This window comes from Capsicum annuum, chromosome 5 (genome assembly GCF_002878395.1).
Source record: "Capsicum annuum cultivar UCD-10X-F1 chromosome 5, UCD10Xv1.1, whole genome shotgun sequence".
In the NCBI taxonomy this organism is placed as follows: Eukaryota; Viridiplantae; Streptophyta; class Magnoliopsida; order Solanales; family Solanaceae; genus Capsicum; species Capsicum annuum.
The window spans coordinates 16,966,915-16,991,423 of record NC_061115.1 but is presented as its reverse complement, the minus strand read 5'-3'; the positions used below and the strand labels follow the sequence as shown (position 1 = coordinate 16,991,423).

The 24,509-nt window shown below is 35.7% G+C and overlaps 2 long non-coding RNA genes across 5 annotated transcripts; one reads left to right on the top strand and one right to left on the bottom strand.

The window, feature by feature from the left end:
- Positions 1-667: 667 nt before the first annotated feature.
- Positions 668-18,568, bottom strand: LOC124898715. Of its 2 annotated transcripts, none has more exons than XR_007055431.1 (4): positions 18,434-18,568; positions 16,394-16,540; positions 8,090-8,155; positions 668-990 (listed from the first exon to the last, which is right to left on the bottom strand). It is a non-coding gene; the product is annotated as an uncharacterized LOC124898715 (long non-coding RNA). The 2 variants fall into 2 exon arrangements; XR_007055430.1 differs by having other exon boundaries at positions 16,394-16,885; positions 18,434-18,563.
- A 150-nt stretch (positions 18,569-18,718) lies between these two features.
- Positions 18,719-23,859, top strand: LOC107870365. 3 transcript variants are annotated; one of them, XR_001674116.2, is made up of 4 exons: positions 18,719-18,860; positions 19,009-19,601; positions 19,861-20,035; positions 20,119-23,859. It is a non-coding gene; the product is annotated as an uncharacterized LOC107870365 (long non-coding RNA). The 3 variants fall into 3 exon arrangements; XR_001674117.2 differs by lacking the exon at positions 18,719-18,860 and having other exon boundaries at positions 18,937-19,601; positions 20,119-20,251; positions 21,986-23,859; XR_001674115.2 differs by having other exon boundaries at positions 18,856-19,601.
- The last annotated feature ends 650 nt before the right edge of the window (positions 23,860-24,509 follow it).

Genomic DNA, 24,509 nt, shown 5'->3' with positions numbered 1-24,509 from the left:
TGACATCGATGTGCTGCACATATTATCAAACATTTCAGATTACGTTACGAAAAAACCAATACGCAAATGCAATTAAATAAAGTATTAATTAATAGTAATATGTATGGCATTTACACCTCATCATTCCAGCAAGTTTGGGTCTGTGACATCAAATAGAATCAATTCTTCATTCCGAAATGTGCAACAACAAATTTGAACATATCAGAACCAAGACTCCATTCGTTCACTTTGTAGCGCTCGTCATTTTGTTTTTTACATAATGATTTATATGTGTTAATGTCAAGTTCTTACAATAAGAATTGTATAAACCAATAACTACAAAATTGATTTATGTACCTGCCGGCATGATGCTTTAACAGCCAATCGGCAATCAATTCTGAATAGTTGTTGATCAACTGTGTTAGTTTTTTTTTGGATCCTCGTCTGAGATGTTGAACCCTTTAAACGGGTAATTCTTTCGTTCTCCCAAACTGACAGGCCCTATTTTTTCTCCATCTTTGGAAGCAGTTGATGGATTATCAACAGTGATAATATGGTCTTCGGCAGTAGCTGTGTGTAATGCCTCAAAATCGAGTCCCGAGATGTCACACCGTGCTTAAGGCTACGAGTAGCCCTAAGTTAACCCTTTGATCCGGCTACCACAACTTACATTCATTTAAAGCAAATAAAACCACAAAAGTTACTCCTCATATCAAAGTTATGAGAAAAGTCAAGAAAATATACTTCGTTCGAACAAAACACAACACTAAAATCTCAATAAAACTGACAAACTGGTGATCTAGTCTGACAAGCCTCTACTACTCAAATAAACTAGAGAGCCATTGGGACAGATCTCCAACTGACTCGTACTCAATCAAAATTGACAACTTCACAGATGAAATACTGAGGTATCTGAACATAAGTCCTCGAAGCACGAGGACTCACTATGGCAGAAGATGTAGATCAATGTGCTAAAAAATCATTGTCGAGTCTGGAACTGAGCACCTGAACCTACATTATGAGAAAATGTAGCCCACATACAAATATGTCGGTCAGTACCATGGAAATGTACCGAGTATATGGAGGTGTATGCAATTTTAATAATCGAATATCACAATTTTATAAAAGACATGCATGCCGATATAAATGGCTCACTTAGCTTGAGTTAAACTATCATAGTCATGGATGAATAATACATGTAAATTTAAACAAGTGAGTCATTACAATAAGTTCTCAGTTCTCTTTCTTCTCGGTTTCAAACTTGTAGAGTAATCAACTCTTAAAGCAATTCTCTTTAGAACATGATATATAAATCTTTCGGAAATAAGAAACTTTCTCAGGAAATCATAGCATTCAAAATATTTACACTTATCTTAAATAGAGTAGGGATTGGATTTGGGAGTTTCTCATAATCGAAATAAACCATATGAGCTACATGGAGTCCAACGTCCAACCCACGTTGGGGAGAGCTGTCCTATCTTTGCTATCGGAGTAGGACCTAAATTTTAATTTATTAGTGATCACTATATCAGCCTCAGGTTCGCCTCCTATGTGGGCACATAGTTCTAGGGAAGTACCACACTTCCCGCTCGGTACTAAATACTACTCCTGGACTTAGCTCAGAACTTTAAAGAAAATCCTCAATAAACAATTCAATAATTTACATCGGGAGCCAATATGCTACCCCTTTTATCATAAATTAATCAAATATGAATTTCTTTTCTTACTTGGGTTAAAAAATCAACTCTTTCTTGAAACTTTGATAGACAATCATATGCCAAGCTTTAAAATCTTAATAACAAGGGGTTATCAATACCATTCTTGAAACATATTCAAACATGTAAAATTTCAGTCTTCAACATAGGACATGTATGCAATTTCAAGATGCTTGAATTTTCAAAGTGAACCATAAATCATGACTTTAACCCCTTAAGTACTCAAAACATCAATCCATGGTAATAAAATAAAATTCATAACATAAATTCATAAGTAAACATCAAACAATCAAGGCTTTTACATTCCATAATCTCATGAACTTGAAATAGTATAATAAGCAATAGTTTAACTTGAAAGGGAAAATTCTTGAGAAAACCAACTTTGGGCACAAGAATGAAAGAGTGTCCTTGTTGAAAAACCCCACATACCTCGAAATTGGAACCTTAGAATGAACTCTCTACTTTGGAACCCTATTTGTAAAATTGTGATATGCTTCTTGTAGCCCTCGGAACGGGGATTCCGAATATCCAAGAATTATTGAAAAGTTACGGTTGATTCTTGAAATATTTGGAGCTTTAGGTTGAAACCCTAATGGTGGTTCTTGGGGATTTTTGATGAAATATGACTTATTATGCTCTTCTAGGGATTAAATCCCGTGTTAGAGATGACGAGGGTTGACAAAATTACCATAAGGCCCTAAATGAGTGGACTAAATGTGCTGAAATTCCCAGGTATGTGCAGCAGAGCATGCGTCGGATGCTCTATCCCATCGGAATAGAGCATGCGTCGCATGCTCTATTGCATGGTCCAAGGAAGCGATGCACCATGCGACGCACGCAAATCGCATGGTGCTACTGTTTCAAAAATCAAATGCGCCCTAAACGATGTCCAAAAATTCTGAAAATCCCCCGAGATGTCCTATAGACATGCCCCATAGCAATGCAACAAAAATTTTAACAAAAATAGAGGTCGATAAGGTCGTTAAATAAATCAACGAATATTGAGGGCTCAAAAATAAACTAAATGTTGGAACACTTAGTAAAATTCTAAGTCTTATGCTCTTCTTGACTTTGCTTCGGGTTTCTAACATCACAGAAACTTACGGGGTCTTACAATATCTCCCCCTTGGGAACATTCATGCTCGAATGTCGCTAGATAAATCAAAGTCATAGAGAAAGGGAGGATACACATCAAAACATTTGGCTAGAATGGCCTTACTTTGGGCCTAAGCTTTCGGATATTTCAAAGAATTCTTAAACTAAAATTAATAATAATAGCTATACAGCTGCAACTTGATTAAAAAGGAACTGAATTAAGATGGAATGGTACCTTTGGCTTGATCAGGATTTATGGAGAAGATGTGCGGGTACTTGGTTCGCATATCAGCCTCAGTTTCCCAAGTAGCGCCCTCAACAGATTAGTTTCGCCATAACACTTTAACCAAGGAAACTTTTTTGTTCCTTAGTCTTCGAACTTGATGATCAAGAATCTCAATAGGAACCTCATCAAACAAAAGACTATTTTGAAATTTAGGTATTTCTGAAGGATTTACAACAACACAATCACCAATGTGCTTCTTAAGAATGGAAACATGGAAAATCGGATGAACAGCTGACAACTCTGCTGTCAACTCAACTTCAGAAGCTACTCTCCCAATGCGATTTAGGATTCTATAAGGACCAACATAACAGGGACTAAGCTTCCCTTTTTTCCCAAACCTCTTCACTCCTTTCATGGGTGAAATTTTCAGATACACCCAATCATCTACTTCGAACTCCAAGTCTCTACGCCTCACATCAGCATATGACTTTTGGTGACTCTGAGCTGTCTTCAATGTTTCTCTCATCAACTTTACCTTCTCCATTGCTTCAAACACAGCGTCAGGGCCAACTAGAGTAGTATTACCCACCTAGAACCAACCTATGGGTGATCTACACCTTCTACCATACAAAGCCTCAAACGGTGCCATCTGAATGCTAACATGATAACTATTGTTATATGCAAACTCAATTTGTGGCAAGTTCTCATCCCAACTTTCTTTGAAATCGAGGGCACACGCTCTTAACATAGCTTCCAAAGTCTGGATGGTCCTCTCAGCCTGACCTTCAGTCTGTGGGTGAAACGCGGAACTCAAATGAACTTGGGTACCCAAACCCCTCTAAAAAGCCTTCTAGAACTGAGAAGTAAACTGAGTACCCCATCCAAAATGATAGACAAGGGAACTCCATGCATCCTGACTAACTCCTGAATATATAGTCTAGCATAGTCCTCAGCTGAATAGGAATACTGAACTCTTGCATCACACCACCAGGTCTTTGGTGCTCAACCTTAACCTGCTGACAGGTTGCACACATCACCATAAAGTTAGCTATATCTTTCTTCATACCACACCACCAATAGATTTCCCGCAACTCACAGTACATTTTGGTAGCATTGGGGTGAATAGAATACCGCACACCATGTGCTTCAGCCATAACTCTCTGCCTCAGATCATCAACATCAGAAACACACAATCTCCCCTACAATCTCAACACACTATCTCCCTCTTGGGAGAAAACCTCTACCCTTTGGTCCTTGACTGGCTCTTTCAGTCTGAACAAACTAGTATCTAACTCCTGCTTCTCCTTTACTTCTTAAACTAAGGATGATTTGGAACTACTCTGCACTAACATACTCCCCTCAGCAGAATCAAGTAGCCTAATACCCAGCCTAGCCAAATGGTGCACATCACGAGCCAACTCTCTCTTACTTTCCTCAACATGCGCAACACTATCCATGGACACCCTGCTAAGGGAATCTGCCACTGCATTGGCCTTTCCCAGATGATACAACACGCTCATGTCATAATCTTTTAACAATTCTAACCACCTTCTCTGTCTAAGATTCAACTCTCTCTGGGTAAACACACTGCAGGCTTTTGTGATCAATAAAAACATCGACATGCACACCATACAAATAATATCTCTAGATTTTCAAAGCAAATACTACAGCAGCCAACTCTAAGTCATGGGTTGGGTAATTCTTCTCATGAGGCTTCAACTTCCTAGAAGCATAGGCTATAACCTTCCCCCTTTGTATGAACACACAACCCAAACCCACTCTCGAAGCATCACAATATACCACAAAACCATCTACACCATCAGGAAAAGTCAACACAGGGGCGGAAGTGAGTCGAGTCTTCAACTCCTAAAAAATCTTCTCACAGGAATCTGACCAGAGAAACTTTACCTTCTTTTGGGTCAACCAAGTCATGAGAGATGCAATAGAAGAGAACCCTTCAATGAAACAACGGTAATATCCAGCTAAACCCAAGAAGCTCCTAATATCAGATGGAGAGATAGGCCTAGGCCAATTTCTTACAGCCTCTGTCTTTTAGGGATCCACTCTAATACCTTCAGCTGAAATAATATGACCCCGAAATGCTACAGACCTTAGACATAACTCACACTTACTGAATTTGGCGAACAACTTATGATTTCTAAGAGTTTGCAAGACGACTCTAAGGTGGTCTACGTGATCACCCTTACTTCAGGAACACACAAGGATATCGTCGATAAACACAATAACGAACATATCAAGATATGGATTGAACACTGGATTCATAAGGTCCATGAAAGCTGCTGGGGCATTAGTTAGCCCAAAAGACATGACAAGAAACTCAAAATGACCATAGAGGGTTTGGAAGGCTATTTTCAGGTTGTCACACTCCCTTACTTTAAGTAGGTGATAGCCGGATCTAAGGTCTATCTTGGAAAAATAACTCGCACTTTGTAACTGATCAAACAAATTATCTATTCTCAGAAGGGGATACTGGTTTTTTACAGTGATTTTGTTAAGCTGACGATAGTCAATGCACATACGCAAAGAACCATCTTTCTTCCACACGAATAGAATAGGTGCACCCCAAAGAGAGATACTGGGCCTTATGAAGCCTTTGTCTAATAGATCTTTGAGTTGCTCTTTCAACTCCTTAAGTTCCACAGGTGCCATACATTAGGGAGGGATAGAAATGGGTTGGGTTTCCGAAAGAAGATTAATCCTGAACTCTATCTCTCTATTGGGAGGTATCCCTGGAAGATCTTCTAGAAACACGTCAAGAAACTCATTAACAATATTGACTAATTGGAGAGTTAGAGTCTCAGACTTAGTGTCTTTAACTCTAACCAAATGATATATGCAACCTTTGGAAATAAGCTTTCTGGCTTTGAGATATGAGATAAAATGACTCTTAGGGAATACTGAATTTCTGGACAATTCAAAAACTAGCTCACTAGGAAACTGAAATTTGACCATACGGGTACGACAGTCTATAGATGCATAGCAAGAGTGAAGCCAATCCATACCCAGGATAATATCAAAATACACCATGTCTAACTCTACCAGGTTAGCAAACATGACTCTATGAAGGACTGTAATAGGATACTTTTTATGCACTTTCTGAGCAATAATGGATTCACCCACTTGGGTAGAAACTAAGATACGCTCGGGAATATTTTTGGGACACACTTCAAAGTTCACAGCAACCAGGGGTGTCACATACAAAAAATTGTACCCAGGGTCAAACAATGCATAAACATCAAACTGAAATACATGAAGCATATCAGTAATGATATCGGGAGAGTCCTCCTGCTCCTGGCGAGATGGCATAGCATAGAACCGGTTCTAGCACTGACCGCCAGTGGTGCTAGAAGAAGCACCCTGAGTAGGGGCTGGACGAGTTACCAGAGCTGGAGCACTAATAGTCCAAGTCTGGGGGCGAATATCACATTTCCCTGGCCTGGCATGCGGGCACTCTCTAGGTCTGTGACCCAGGTCACCACACCTAAAACAACCTCTCTTCTCACCCCAGAACTCACCCGGGTGGGTCCTACCACACTTAGCACACGAAGGATAATTAGGCCTACTACCCACACTATGCTAAGACCTAGACATAGATAACTTATTTTCTTGCTCCTGCTTTCCCCTAGGCACGGGAGCGCTAGCTGGCGATGGTGCTGGCATAGATGAACAGTTCTAAAACTGAGAGCGATTCCTTCCTTGAGACCTAGTCTGACCATAATCGTGTACTCGGATCTAGCCTTATTATTTTCCCTTACTCTATCTCTTTCCCTGAGTTTGTCTACTTTAATCTGTTGGGCATGAAGTATCAACCTAGCTAGATCCATATCCCTATTTAACATAGCAGTCCTGCACTCCTTAAACACCAAACCCGAAATACCTGTCACGAACTTACTCATGCTAGAGCGGGTATCAGTAATTAAGTTAGGAGCATATTTGGCCAATTGGTTGAACTTCAAGAAGTACTCCTTAATAGTCATGGAGCCCTGCCTCAAGTTCATGAACTCCTCTACTCTCGCGTCTCTCATTTCAAATGGAAAAAACTTATTTAGAAACGTATCCTGGAATATCTGCCAAGTCATAGGGGCAAGACCTTTCCCTCCTCCTTCTTCCATGCAACAACCCAGTCATGAGCAATATCTTTCAACCTGTAGGACTCAATCTCAACACTTTTTTTCTCAAATACGTCCATTACCTACGTAATTTTCCTCACCTCCTCAAGAAACAACTGTGGGTCTTCACCTGCCTTAGACCCGTAGAACTCCGACCGATTCATCCGCATGAAATCATAAATTCTAGTAGCAGTTGAATCATCTCCCTACTGAGGTAGAACTGGGGCCTGATTAGCCTGGGCATTGGCGGTGATAGCTTGGGCCAGTGCCTGGAAGGCTGCCCAAAACTCAGCGCGGGATACATTTGCACAGAGGTGATCAGCGGGCTGAGGTTGTTGATCATTGTTATTTCTACGAGCTCGACGAGGAGGCATTTTTTAAAACAAGAGAGCACGAATCAATAGCCGAGAGAGACAAATTTAAGCACGATGGACTTGAAAGAAAGAAATGATTTTTTTTCTAAAATGTTTCATAGCATCTTGCTCATAGATGTGGTGTGCTACACACCGATAATCAAGACTCTACTTAACACAGCTTGTCAGACTCCCTAGGACTCCTTAAACCTTAGGCTCTGATACAAAGTTTGTAATGCCCCCAAATTGGGTCCCGAGATGTCACACGGTGCTTAAGGCTACGAGTAGCCCTAAGCTAACCCTTTGAACCTACAATCATAACTTACACTCATTTAAAGCAAATAAAACCACAAAAGTTACTTATCATATCAGAGTTATGAGAAAAGTCAACAAAATATACTTCGTTCAAACCAAACACAATACTGAAATCTCAATAAAACTGACAAACTGGTGATCTAGTCTGACAAGACTCTACTACTCAAATAGACTAGAGAGCCATTGGGACAGATCCCCAACTAAATCATACTCAATAAAAATAGATAACTTCATAGATGAAATACTGAGGTATCTCCTCGAAGCATGAGGACTCACCACTGCAGAAGATGTCGATCAATGTGCTCGAAAATCATTGTCGAGTCTGGGACTGAGCACCTGAACCTACATTATGAGAAAATGTAGCCCACATACGAATATGTCGGTCAGTACCATGGAAATATACCGAGTATATGAGGGTGTATGCAATTTCAATAATCGAATATCACAATTTTATTAAATACATGCATGCCGATATAAATGACTCACTTAGCTTGAGTTAAACCATCATAGTCATGGATGAATAATACATGTAAATTTAAACAAGTGAGTCATTACAATAAGTTCTCAGTTCTCTTTCTTCTCGGTTTCAAACTTGTATAGTAATCAACTCTTAAAACAATTCTCTTTAGAACATGATATATAAATCTTTCGGAAATAAGAAACTTTCTCAGGAAATCATAGCTTTCAAAACATATACACTTATATTAAATAGAGTAGGGATTCTCTTTGGGATTTTCTCTTAACCGACATAAACCATGTGAGCTACATGGAGTCCAACGTCCAACCCACGTTGGGGAGAGCTGTCCTATCCTTGCCATCGGAGTAGGACCTAAATTTTAATTCATTAGTGATCACTATATCAGCCTCAGGCTCACATCCTACGGGGGCACGTAGTTCTAGAGAAGTACCACACTTCTCGCTCGGTGCTAAATACTACTCCCAGACTTAGCTCAGAACTTTAAAGAAATCCACAATAAACAATTCAACAATTTACATCGGGAGCCAATATGCTACCCCTTTTATCATAAATCAATCAAATGTGGATTTCTTTTCTTACTTGGGGTTCAAAAATCAACTCTTTCTTGAAACTTTGATAGACAATCATATGCCAAGCTTTAAAATCTTAATAACAAGGGATTATCAATACCATTCTTGAAACATATTTAAACATGTAAAATTTCAGTCTTCAACATAGGACATGTATGCAATTTCAAGATGCTTAAATTTTCAAAGTGAACCATAAATCATGACTTTAACCCCTTAAGTACTCAAAACATAAATCCATGGTAATAAAATAAAATTCATAACATAAATTCATAAGTAAACATCAAACAATCAAGGCTTTTACATTCCATAATCTCATGAACTTGAAAATAGTATAATAAGCAATAGTTTAACTTGAAAGGGAAAATTCTTGAGAAAACCAACTTTGGGCACAAGAATGAAAGAGTGTCCTTGTTGAAAAACCCCACATACCTCGAAATTGGAACCTTAGAATGAACTCTCTACTTTGGAACCCTATTTGTAAAATTGTGATATGCTTCTTGTAGCCCTCGGAACGGGGATTCTGAATATCCAAGAATTATTGAAAAGTTACGGTTGATTCTTGAAATATTTAGAGCTTTAGGTTGAAACCCTAATGGTGGTTCTTGAGGATTTTTGATGAAATATGACTTATTATCCTCTTCTAGGGATTAAATCCCGTGTTAGAGATGACAAAGGTTGACAAAATTACCATAAGGCCCTTAATGAGACGGACTAAATGTGCTAAAATTCCTAGGTATGTACAACAGAGCATGCGTCGCATGATTTATCCCACCGGACTGGAGCATGCGTCACATGCTCTATAGCATGGTCCAAGGATGCGATGTACCATGTGACGTATGCAAATCGCATGGTGCTAATGTTTCAAAAACTAAACGCGTCCTAAACGATGTCCAAAAATTTCGAAACTCCCCCAGGATGTCCTAAGATATGCCCCATCGCAATGCAATAAAAATTTTAAGAAATGGAGGTCGATAAGGTCGTGAAATAAATCGATGAAGATTGAGGGCTCAAATAAACTAAGTGTTGGAACACTTAGTAATTCTAAATCTTAAGCTCTTCTTGACTTTGCTTCGGGGTTCTAACGTCACAGAAACTTACGGGGTCTTACACCGTGACATCCACCTGGAAAGCTAGAATTGTCAATGCTAAGTAGAGATATACAACATATTTTCCATTTGTTGCAACAGATGAGTCTTATGTTGTATCAGATGGATTATCTGTTGGGACAAATTCAAATAGGTAAATCAGAGCAGTATGATAATTTTGAACAGATGACCCATCTGTTGCAACATAAGACTCATCTGTTGAAATAGATAATGAATCTGATGCAACAGGTTAGACAATAGTTGCAACAGATGTATATATCTTTTGATAATTTTCAGCAGATGTATCATGTATTGAAACAGATATGTGCCTATTTGTTTTTTGGAATAGATTATGTACATTCACCTTCTTTAGCTTATGTTGTTCTTCTGTGGCCCTTGCACACTGAACATCGGTATAAGACAAAGACAGAGGCATTTCAATCTTGATTTTTTGATGATTAATGAAGCCTTGGTAGTTTCTTTCCTTCTTCTCTTAGTCACCTTGATCTCTAGTAGAGTGTCTGGATATGAAATCCTCTTTGATGGAATAACACCCCTCTTAGATGTCATTTTCTTTACAGAAGAAGTTAGTGCATTAATAACATTAATCACTCCATCGTGTTTTGCCTTGCAGTCTTGAATTTGCATCAAGAACATTCACTAGATGCGGCAAAATCTGGAGAAAAATCTGTACAACCATTATGATCATAATCATAATGGCTTGTTGTTTCAAAAATTTCAAGAGGAGCATCATTAGCCCCACCCTCCATATTTTTCTTGTGATGGCTGTTGCTCCAAACAATTTTATTTTTATTCCATCAACGACCTTAGGGTCCGATAAAGTTTGCACAGATTGTAAAGTAAGAAAAAATGGCATCTGCAACTCTCGGTTGGGCGAAACAAGCCATGGATGGACAATCTAAAATAAATTGGTACATATATTAAGAATGATGATGAAATTATTTAATCATTAATTAAAATAAAAACTTGATTAGAATTGAACTTACTGCTTCCTTGGGGGGATTGAAAAGATCAAGAAATTTTGCATTTTTATCGATTTTGGCCGACAACCATCTTAGAATTCTTGGACAAGAAACTTCTTCCTGGTAGTTCACTTATTGTCTCAAATAAGGAATGACTTCAAATGCGCAAGCCTATAACATAACGCCAATAAATCAAAAGCATTATTGAATTAAATAAATGATGAATCATATCATGATAAAAGAAATATTTACCATGAAGGCCCATGGAAAGCCATATAAGTTGACTGTTTTTGGTGTTAACAGAGTCAACAAATATTTGACAGTCATTTTGAAGCTTTCATAACCCTAAGGCTAGTTGTTAAATACCTCAAGATCCTCGGAGAGATTTATTAAATCGAGACTTATGTTGTTGTTAACATCTCTCTCCCAAAGAACATTAGTACAAACCAAACCAAGCACAATGATTGCTTGTGCTTCTTTGAAAGTCCTTTACCTTTCAACGCTTCTATCAGATTTTTATTTTTGAAGCTTGGACCAACAATGAACACCAGGTCATCATGATCATTCGACTTGCCTTTTTCTTTTTTGCATGTGAGGGGTGCTTTTTTTGGGTTAGAGTAGGTATAACTTGAGAAGGAGAAGGAGGATAACATTTTAGTCCGATAACTATGGCAAACTCCTTCTAATCAAAACAAACAGGCATGCCACAGTAATTTATCTATACCTCATCCATATTATCTTTGTTTTCATACATAAACCTGTGCATGAGAATATCATATACCATTTTCATCTGAAAATGAGCATTGTTGTTCTCCAGTAAATCAAGATATTGCCCAAAGCAGCTTTCCCTAAAATAAGAATCCATTTTTTGTTCTCGAAGTATTTTTCTGAAGACGCCAAAAGATTTTCCCATGACTGACTTAACCAAGAGATCACCCGTTAAATCTGTGGCACCATCGCACTGCATTCTCGCAGGATAACGATCAATGCTGAAGGTTTTGACCAACTCTTCAGCAGAAGGGCTATTAGTATTTGGATCATCTCTTTTGAAAGATTCCTCCTTCCCGTGTTCATTATCTTCTGCTCCTGATTGAGATAACACTTGTAAAGCATGCTCATAGAGTGGTGGATGCAGCTGAGTTGCTGCACTTGTTCCTTTACTTAGACTTGATTCAATTTCTTTTCTTTTAGGAGCCATGTTATCTTAAATTAATAGGAATATAACATAAATTATAATTGATTAATGCATAACAGTAATATAATAGTTCCAACAGATAACTAATCTGTTGCACCAGGTATATTATTTATTGCAACATATAACCGACCTGTTGCAACAGATAAGTAATCTGTGGGAACTATAAAAACATCACTAATCTGTTGCACCTGATATTTTATCTGATGCAACATATAATTGACCCGTTACAATGGATAAGTAATCCATTAGAAACCATAATGGCATTTTATTTGTGGCAACATATAACCGACCTATTGCAACGAATGAATAAACCGTTGAAAAGAATAAAAACGGATCACTAATCTGTTGTACCAGGTATGTTATCTATTGCAACATATAACCGACCTGTTGCAACGGATGAGTAAACCGTTTGAAAGAATTAAAATAGTCCTAATCTGTTGCAAAATGAAGAGTAAACCGTTGGAAAGAATAAAAATAGATAACTAATCAGTTATCTGTTGGATCAATATTGTTTAGATTTCTTCCAAACAGAAGAGTCATTTGTCACAATAGATGAATGATCTATTAGATAGTTCACCTGTTGCATCAGATTTTCATAGTTGCATTAGATTTTCATCTATTGCATAAGATTTTCATCTGTTGCATCTATGTTTCATCTGTTACATCAAATGTTTCATTTATTGCAATAACATTTTTACCAAGACAAACAATAAATCAACCCAGCAACAACAACACATCACACACACACATACACACTAAGAACATCAATTGTGACCAAAAATCACCAATAAATTTGAATCAATAGTACGACAACAAGAAGAAGAAATGCCAGAAATTAGGGTTTTATTCAGTCCTCATTTCAATATGAGAAGAGTAGTTGGCTCAAGTTTCTCTGTTTTTTCATAATTTTTTACCTGTGAAAAAAGAAATGGGACGAAGAAGAACTCAAAGTTGTTGTTGTCGGAGAAGTCTTCACGTCGATTGACGGTTGAAATTTGAAAACGAACTTGTCTGACTATTTGTCACCGGAGGTTGAAAGGAGAAATTTTACAGAACTATTGGTTGGGAGAGAGTTAGAGAAACTGGAGAGAGAAAGTGGTTGATTTGGATTGAAGAGGGATGTGGGTTGGGTTGATTTATATTTTTGAAAGATTAGAAAGTTTTGAAAATATTAATCAAGTCCACAATTAACTTAATCAAGTTTCCTAATGATGTTTGACCCTTTCAGTTGGTCAATATCACCAATCATTCATTCAATACTTAAAAAACACCTTTCCTTCAATTTTCTCTATAAACCTTAAGTTTTTGGATTTAATTATTTTAGGTGGAGGAACGATTAAACCAACTCTTCTAAATATTGAAATTTAATGAATAAGAGATGAATTTTTAAATAAATAAATAATATTTTTGAAAGGTAGGAAAAAATGGGTCGAATATATGACATCGAGGGAAATCATAGTATCTCAGTTGGTTGACTATCTGAATTATCACTTTATTGATGAGTATTCAATTCCCCAGGTTGTAATCCTCTCTTCATTTCCCCTTCTCCTAACCTCAGTTTTGAAAAAAAAAAATCTATTAAACCCAAGCAATAAGTGGTAATAAAAACATGACTATATCTAGTGATTAAATCAAAACAAAATTAGTGCTATGACTAGGGGTGTACATAGGTCGGGTTAGTTTGATTTTTTATTAAAATATAACCAAATCAATAAAGTCGGTTTTCTAAATCTATAAACCAAATCAAACCAATATACAATCGGTTTTTTATTTTGATTTTAGTCGGATTTTTTCGATTTTTCGTTTTTTTGGCCTTTTTACAATTATAATGTGATTGAAGAAAAAATTAAATATTTTCACTAAAAAGATTAAAAAAAACAATGGTCATAGAGTAGTTCCAATAAAAATTAAGTTGACAAATTACTAAGACGTCTAAACTACTATCTCTCAAAGTAATATTATGTGGATACCCGGTGGTTCAATTTCTAAGTCACTAGTCATAGTAGCTTGTATGAAAGTTCCCTTCACATAAAATGTGAGCATACAAAAGAATGAAGAATTGGAGACAACTTATTAAAAGCTTAACTCCATAAAATAATTAACTATAACATAATTCCATAAGAAAAAAGAGAAAGGAGAGAAACAACCTAAATTACAACTTGATGAATGAGGAGAATGAGAAAAGTAAGATGAAAGTAGGATGAGGAAATAATGAGAACTCTCTGAAAACTTGGAAAGTAAAATGTAAAGTGAAGCAATTGAAGAGTTTTAGGTTTTATATTAAAATTGAGCTTTGTATTAATTTGTTACTAATGGATAAATATTATAATTAAAGGCCAAGAATATATATCTATTTTTTGAATATAAAAAAGTAATAAAAGTAATTAGAAAGTATATTATAAGTAATATTTTTTTACGTACAAGAAATTAAAATTATATCTGTATTATGTCGGTTTGGTTTGATTTTATTTTTGCTAATGCCAAACCAAACCAAGAATGATCGTTTTTTACCCAACACCAAACCAATCAAACCAAACCTAAGTCGGTTTTTTCCCCAATTTGGTTTGATTCATCGATTCGGTTTGACTTAGTGGTTCGATTTGTACACCCTTACCTCTAACCATAATTTTTACACTCATTTTTCATCAAACTAGCTCATGGAAAATGAATAGTAAAAAACATATGTCCATTGATTCAATCAAAATATTTATGGTGATAATCGCTCAACAAGTTTTAATGAGAAATTTCAATGTGAATATAGTTAGTGTAGTAGTGAATTTATCACTTATGTGGTTAGTTGATGGGTCTAATTTCACTTTAACTTTTTACTAGGAAAGTATAAGATATTCTTACGGGTGAAAATCATTTTCACCTCTCAAGTTTACTTTAAAAATCAAACTCCCCCTCTACTTTGAATAATAAACACCCTTCCCCCTTTTATCTTGACAATGTCTATTTTAACCTTGACATTTGTAATATCTTCCTATACTATACATTATTTATTTTAGTCAAGTACTTATATATTTTTGTTTAAATTTTTTTTAGTATTATAAGTAGAATAACTTTTTCAATGAACTTGTCACAAAAGATAATGTTATTTTTTTTATGATTGTTATTTTATTGAGATAATGCACTGGTATTTTTCGTCCCCCCTTCCCCCCTCCCCTCCAACTATACCCAAAATTGTTATGAACCATGTAAATTTTACAGGGGTCCTATTACCTCTTAAACTCATTTTTTTTTGTATTTTATGCTCCTTTTTACTGATGCAACAGTCAAGTATCAGAATTTTTTGTACTCATTTTGTGCTGACTTGGCTAAAAGGAATACAAAAATATTCTGATACTTGACAACTAGATCTACCAAAATAGGTTTAGGTGGTAATAGACCCCCCTTAAAGTTAGTTTAAGTATGTCATAGCAACTTCAGGTATAGTTTAAGGGTACCTTGTACCTTGTCACATTTTTCACTTTTTCAGGTCAACCTGCATTATTTTGACCAATATTTTAAGATATATTTTTTCATTTTATTAATATGAAGAAGGATTGCAACTTATAACATTTTTTCTATAGTTTCTGGTCATCTAAATTTTAAATTTAAATATTAAATTATACATCATAAAAATGTTGGTCAAAGTTCATGCAGGGTGACCTCAAAAAGTGAATAGTGACAAGTAAAAGTGAACAAAGGGAGTATATATTTATAATATAAGTAAACTTTTGAATTAATTTATTATAAAATAAATCTCCATTTTTCTTATATGTTATTACATTACATGCATTGGGATATGTTTATAAAGTTGTTTTTATTTGTTATTTTCACTAGTATAAATAGATTTTAATTATTAATAAATTAATTTCCTTATCCTGGTCATTTATTTCATTTAGAACGTCACTAACTTATATACTTAATATATGTTTCTCACTTTTTTTCATCTAAAAAATAATTTTTTTTTAATTTAAACAATTTACTATATATATTAAAAATTAAAAATATAATAATTTTAAAGAGGTGAAGAAAAATAAAGATTACTAGTGTAAGGGTAAAATAGGTATTTAAAAAAGACAAGTAGGAAAAAGGGGGTGGGCTGCTTATTGTTTAAAGTTGAGGGGGGAGTTTGATTTTTAAAGTAAAGTTAAGGGGGAAAATGATTTTCACCCATATTCTTTTCTACTATATAGAAAAGGCTGTGCTAGGACGACCAAGGGCAGAATGGTAAATAAGCATATTATCGAGGGCAAAATCGTCATTACATGTGAATGATATTTACCTATCCCACCACAGCAATATCATCTCAGATAAGCCGCTTGTAACGCCTTGATTTTCTGAACCGAAATGCTACACGGTGCCCATGACCCTGAGGGACTACAAGCTAACCCATGTCTGATATCTGTACCCGTACGCTGCATAATATAACCTGATAATGCGGAAACATGTACTGAAAGGCCATAAGGTTCAATACTGAACATAATCTGAATCATAATAACGTCTGAATAGGGTAGTATCACAATACCAAAACAATATTGAAATACTAAAGTTTGAAATTAGATAATACTGTAGTCGCCTGAAAGCCTCTAACTGTCTGAATACTCTAAATAAGGAGTTGATGTGACATGTCCCCAACCAACTCCATCAACTGAAAACTGAACTGAAATGGTAAAATAAATAATGATCATATCGTCCTCGAATGAAGAGGACTCACTGCAACTCTGGGTACTATAATGCTATTGCTACTGCTGATCTGGAGCTCGTGTCTCTGAGCCTATGGTGTAAAATTAAAAAAAACACCATAGCGCAAATGCGTCAGTAGTTGGAATGTACTGAGTATGAAAATGAGGTAGGTTGAATGCATGGGGTTCATATGCATGAACAATATTAACTGACTGACTAATATGAACGTGAGAGTGCATACATAAATGCATAGTAATTGAGATCATGAAAACGTGATAACTGAATTTGTATACTGATAACATGGTTTACTGATATCTAACATGACTGATACTGGAGTTCTGATAACTGATATAACTGATAACATGAGTGACTATATCTGACAGTCCTGAATCTGATGGAACTATATGAGTTTTGTACTGTAACTAAGTTGATTATATTTGACAATCCTGATAATCTGAAATCTGAAGAACTATCTGAGTTCTTTTACGAAGACTGAGACTGAAACTGTGGAAGTAGTTATTTAAACGACATGCCCCAAGTGCGTTATAATAGCTGAGCTGGGGTCCAATATGTGCCCTGATTGAAAGGGTGTCAATACTGCCCCACTGGTAAAGACAAACTGTGGGTAACCCTCATCTGACAGTGTCCCCAAAAGAGAACGGTGGGCCCCTCATATGACAGTGCTTATCCACCTTATCGACCCTCATCTGACAGTGTTGATGTCTCAACCTATGCTGGATACATAGTTTTGGAATGCAAGGATGACTGCTAAGAATCACACCCTCATCTGACAGTGTGTGTTCCCATCCTTGGGTTCACTCGGTGCTAATTTCTACTCCCATCTGAAGAAACTGAACATGGTTAACTGACTGTACATGGACTGAGTTTACTGAATTCTATTGACTGACGGAATACTACTGATATCTGATAACTGACTGAGATTATGGGATTTCTGAGATTTCCCGAGTCACATGACTGACTGAATTCTATGGAACATGGCTTGACTACGGATATCATGAAAACATGACATGACTCTAGGCACACAACTATATTTTTCGGGTAAAAGTACCCCCAGGACTCGATGGAAAGAAACTGACACAACCATGACACTTCTTGATCATAGGAATAGAGTTCATAACTCATAATGCCATAAATAGAGAATTTCATGCTTCACATGGTTATCGTATTCTTGTTCATGGAAGGGAACTCATATAACATGTAAATACTTGCATGGTTTCAACATCATGAACATTTTATAACACGACAATCAATACACAACAATAGCATGAAAATTGTGTTGAATCATAAGGTTAGCATGGACTTGTCATTTGGGCACTACTAAGTCATGAAAACATGATTTTTATCAATTTTAGGCATTTTATCAAATACCTTACATGCACCACCTTGAGCATAGGTGTATTTGACAATTTAGCGATCTTAAACCACCCAAATTCATGGGTTTCAACTAACAAGCCCACATACTTCATGACAATACATCAAAATACCATCTTGAAACATAAATAACCACCATCAATATGAACACAATCGTATCACAACAAGGTAAACACAATTTATCATTTAAAACATGATTCTTGAGCTCCATGGATGAAAGGGATTCATGGATGAACACTACGCATACCTTAGGTTGATGATTCGTGAAGGTTAGCGGTGATATTGGCTTCAATCTTGAAACCCCCAATTAAACCCTTAACTTGTTCTTGATGATTTTGGAGAGAATTTCAGCAAAAGGAGTATATTATGGTTTAAAATGACATAAATCCCGTGTTAAAGAGGCTTATATAGTGTGGGGAAAAGGTCTATTTTATCCCAAAAAATGCTGAGCTGGGAGCTGAAATTTTAGTGTATTTGTCAATTTTTAAGGAATAATTATTGTGGGTATAGGCAAAGAATAACTACATGAGTGAATCTTCTTAAATCAGATTGTTGCTCTACTAATCAGTAGATATGATGATGTGCTGTGCTATTTCTTTCTTTTATTGGTTCTTAAATTTAATGCTTTATTTGTCATTCGGAAACAACGGAAACAACGTAGAGATAGGAATAAGGTCTGCATACACCCTGTCATTTCTACACCGCACTTGGTGGAATTTAAATGGATATAAAGATGTTGTTTGTGTTTACTGCTTTATTTCCATTTAATTTGACATGCAGTATCAAATTGGGAATTTTCAACTTTATCTCCATTTTTCGCAGCCTCCCTTCACTCTCTTCAGAGTTTCGGAGTTCAGCTCAGCGAAAATGGTGAGTTTTTGCCATCTTCACTCTTTTACCTTTCTCCTCAAGCCATCCATCAATGGAGAAGGCGGTGCTTCTTCGCTCTCTTTCTTCCACTTCTACCCTTGCTTTGTCTAGAATCTTCTCACACTTTTCACGTCTCCTCGCTTATTACTCAGCTAAACGACATCATTTACGTCAAAATCTTCACCACTGGCCTTCACTTCTCCGAAGCAATATTTGTGGCATATCGCATTCAATTCACTTAAAAAGACAATTTTACCCTCACTCCATTTGAGCTATCGCTACTTCTGCTCCTTAATCATCTCAAGCTATGTACTACGTACTAACAATTTTACCCCTACTCCGTTTGAGCTATCGCTACTTCCATTTGTTGTTGCTGATGATGAAGTGGCTGAGAAATTTGGATTCGAGAAAGTGTATGAGCAATTTATTGATGAGTGTAAATCTAAAGCTGTTTTGTATAAACATAAGAAAACTGGTGCTGAAGTAATGTCAGTGTCCAATGATAATGAGAATAAACACTTCGGCGTTGTCTTCAGGACGCCTCCGTAAGTTTATGTTTTTGTATTATAGATTGATAGTGTGTTTGTATAAGGATTACTTACCTGTCAATGTGGTTGATGATCGTATTTACTTGGTGTAATGCGGTAATTAGCTGTTACGTTATATGTAAAGAATCTGTTTTTAAAAGAAGTACAAAGCAAGATTTGCTTGTCCATGGAAAATGAGATTTTGATAAAATTTACTTGTGTGTTCGTTTATGGAAACGATTTGGAGTTGATGCATATATACTTAATATTAATGCAGGAAAGATTCTACTGGAATTTCTCACATTTTGGAACATAGCGTACTGTGTGGTTCAAGATAGTATCCTTTGAAAGAACCTTTTGTTGAACTGTTGAAGGAAAGCTTGAACACTTTTCCGAATGCATTCACATATCTGGATAGGATATGTTATCCCATGGTGTCAATAAATACAAAGGTGAGGACAACATTACACATTGAACATCATTATGGAACTTAAAGTTTGGTTTCATCTAATATATGCTTATCTCTTTCAAACAGGATTTCTACAACCTGGTTGATGTGTACTTAGATGCTGTCTTTTTCCCTAAATATGTGGAGGATTTCCAAACATTTCAATAAGAGGGTTGGCATTATGAACTTAATGACCCCTCAGAAGACATAACGTTTAAAGGTTTCCCCCATAAGCCTCTTGAATTATCTTTTCCTTCTTGTGATATCTTCTTTTTCTTGTTTTTTAATCAATGCTCTCTAGTAGCTTCTTTGAATAATTCTTTTGTCTTCTTCTTTGATCCTTACGGATAAAGGATAGTGGTGAATCTACAACTTGTACCTATATATCTTACAAAAGCTTTTATGTAAAACTCAAGGGGTTATCTTCAATAAGATGAAGAGAGTTTATTCAATCTATTGGGCCGAATTTCCCAGTAGGTACGAAAGACACACGTATTAACTGTCTTGGTTTCTCTCTGTATTAATATAGTCGTCAAACATTTGTATAAGGGCTGACAAACTGATTAATTGTTTAAATATTCTAATTTCTTTGTGAGTATGTGGATAAGGTTGATTGTTATTACTTAATGTTTTTATTAGATATAACAGTTTTTATTCATTGGATATAATTCATGATAATATGCTCTGGAAATGTTGTCAATGATTGGAATCCAATTCTTAACTTTTCAATAATTTAAAATACTCCCAGGTCCTAATTAAAAGACGCTCACTGGATTAGTTAATATGTTATCACATATCAAGCATGTGATCACTATAGATGCTAACAAGGTTTAGAGCCTAGAGGCAAAAAGTAGTTTAGTGCATGAGGTCAACAAATAAAGTGGACTTGGAAGGATAAAAGAACACTGAATAACTATGTGTGTTTAAAGAAATGATTCATGAGTTTTATAAGGTGAGTACTTTGTTTTATAATGCTAGATTTTTTCTAATTTCATGCTCGGAAAGAAAGTGATGGAATGATAAATCATGGTTCAATTCAAAGAGCACATCACAAAGATGTGTACATGGCTAATAATTCATTTAAGAGGGGTATATGTAATTTGATGATGGCAATACACTTCATAGGTTTCTTTATTCAAAAGTGATGCATGGGTTTCTTCCACAAAATATAAGTAGTGCTATATTGTACTAGGCCATTGTTTTTAAAAGTAGTGACTTATGTCTTCCACAGACATTTTTTCCTGATAATACCTATGGTGTTGACAGTGGCGGTGACCCACAAGTAATTTCTAGCCTTTCTTTTGAGGAATTTAAGGTTGGTAGTTTCTTTCCCATTAGTTTGCTTGTTCATATTACAAACTTCAAAATATGCACCTTACTAAAAAAAGAGAGAGAAAAACGAACAACTTCTATTACAATGTTTATCCTCATAACTTAATTATGTCAATTCTTGGACTCTTCCCATTGTTCATAGTATTTCTCAATGTTTCTTGTCATGGTTGTTGTGTTTAGTTAAATTTGGATGTTATTGAAGATTGTGTGCTAGAATTGTTATTCATGGTGAGAAAGAGATTTTATCCATTAGAACCCCATTCCCGCATCAGTATATTAGTCATTTTCTTTTAGCCAGTAGTCAATTTTTATTACGTAAGGAGTTCAAGGGAAAAAAGGTTTTGACATAAGCTAAATATTATAACAACCCAAAATAATTAAGTATGTTGTGATCTACAAAATGACATGTCCTATCATGAAAAAGAAATTGTTTCAATTTTTTGAAACAAAAAAAAGAAAAGAGTGTCATATAATATGGAATGAAGTGAGTTTTCCAATTTCCTGCATAGTAACTCAGTTGTTTTTTGTTTTATGTTTGGTTTGTTGTCCCCTTTTTCCATTTTAATCCTGTCTTTTGTAATTTATTTATGAATACGCGTTAATTCCTATCCAAATTTATTAGAAGCCTGAAGAAAGTTTGGAAGAGGCTATGGGAGGAGAAACATGGAAGAAGATCTGTATTGAAGTCAGACAAGTTGTTTACCATAGCTCTCATCCATGGCCTGACAATGTTCTGAAATAGATTGTGGTTTCGGTTTCCTTCCATTCCTTTAGTACTTCTTATTTTATTTGCTTCATACACCTAGCTTTTTTTATTATGTAAGTTAAATATGCAATTAATGTTTAAATGAACTTGGTACTACTTGCTTTTATTAGGGGGATGGGGAAGGGTAGTTGTCGTAGGATGTTGATTGGATTTTCCTCTGCTACTCTTTGTAGATTATTGATGTTCTGGAACTATTTTAAGGATAAACCATGCCTCTCTCTTGTGCTGAAGTGAATTCTTTTACTTTTCCATCTGCAACACAGGGCGCTATCATAATTTCTTTAGCTTTTAAGCAATTCTTGGATACAGTGGTCTGATGTCAGTATTGGTGAGGTAAAAAATTCTTGTCCAACATTTCTATGTATTCTTCTCTGTTGTCTTGACCTACGTTGCATGAACTCTTCACTTTTGATGCCGCACCTAAGTTGGATTCTCCAAAAATACACAGCTTTTTGGAGAATCCGACACGCACCCGCTGACAATTTTGGGGAGTCCGAGCAACACAGGTCTTGACTATATATGCTTTCATAATTACACAACTAATATTTATAGCGTCATGGATGCTAACTACTCCATGCTTTCTGTTTTTGAGATAGTCCAGTATCATAGAGTACTACTGTTTCTTCTCCCTGGTGCTAAAATCTGTAAGTCATTTTGATATGCTTTACTTGAGCTGAGGGTCTACCAAAAATAGCTTCTCTACCTTCTCAAGGTAGGAGTAAGGCTGCGTACACGTTACCTTCCCCAAACTACTGGGTTGGTTGTTGTACTCTGCTATATGACTTTGTGCAGTCATAGTCTCATAGATTCTATGTAACTAATAGCCGAACTTTCTTTCCCAATATAATCATGTGTAGTCTAATCATTGAGCGAGCGACCTCAAAGGTGTGTTAATGGTCGGTACATGATAGAAGATCCATTCAAGTTGAGGTTGCAAAATGGGTTAATGAGTGAAAAATGAATGACCTTATTCACTTGTCACTCATTTACTAATTACGGCTCTTTACACCCAATAATAACACTTTTTTCTTCCAATGAGTGATGGCAAAGATTCCGAAGACTAAATTTGTTGTAGGTCTTCAAAAAAGATTGATGTTGTTTCTCCATTCTAGAATTAGCCAACAACAATGTGCACCAGGTTACCCTATCCACTCTACACCACAATATTAGCATCACCTTTTATTTTTGGAATGGGTAACTTTGTCTTCCTATCCTGGTCCCTCCACAATATTAGCATCTCCTTGAGCTGTTGCATCTACCGTTTCCTACGAAGAGTGGGTGTAACATCGGATGTGGCTGTAAATGTAGTCTGATAATACAAGTATAATAGGTAAGCTACTCTTTTTACTGGTGAGAAGAAGTTTGTGTTATACTGATTTGTGCATAAATAGATGAAGTTTCCAAGTTTAGGTGAAGCAGCTGGAGGACATATTAATTTAGATGGTCATTAAATTTTTATTCTTCTTTCAACAACCTATTTCAAGATTGCCATCTTGAAAATTCCAGTAGCAAAGCAGTGTAAATCTTCATGAATGCTCGAGAGATTGATCACAACAACAACTGCATCCCCTATTGTAGAATTTATAAATATTATCTCTAGCAATGTAAATAGCCAACAATCACTATCATATGTAAATATGAGCATCCAGTAGTATGTTAGTCCCATGATTGTATAAAACATATATTTGGAATCATTTCGATCAACTGATCCAATCAAACGAGATAGTCCCTTGCTGTTACATCTTCATTTTATTCTACTATAAGCGTTGGGCCCGTGCAATGCACGGACATATCTATCTAGTTATTTTATAGAAGAGTGAGTTATAGGATGTCTAAGGGCATTATAGTCATTTCACATTACAAATTCACCATCCAAAATTCATCTCTTTTTGTGAACTCCATTTTCCGTTCAATTTTTTTTTCTCTTTTTTAAAATGCACTACTTCTCACTTCTCACCTTAGCTATATAACCCAAAAGAAAATTCTCAAAGTAATCTACAATTTAATGTTTATTATACTATTTCAAATTAATATCGTTTTAACAAGTTTTGAATTTCAATAGTTGCATTTAGTTGGCAACTATCCAATCAAAAAGATTATAAAATTTTGTTCCAAGTTATAATTTTGTAATAAAATGTTAAAATACTCTCAAATTGTATATGAAAAGACCTCCCTCTTTAACACACTACTTGATAATAATTTCAAAAAAGATTTTGAAAAATATATAGTCATTTTATATATGTAGCATAAGAAGTATCATTATGTAGGAGTATACTACTTTATTTATGATCAAATTTAGTTTATTGTTTTTTCTGATTCACTAAAAATTCAATGTTACATAAATTCAAAATACATGAATATATAATTAAGAATCTTTCAA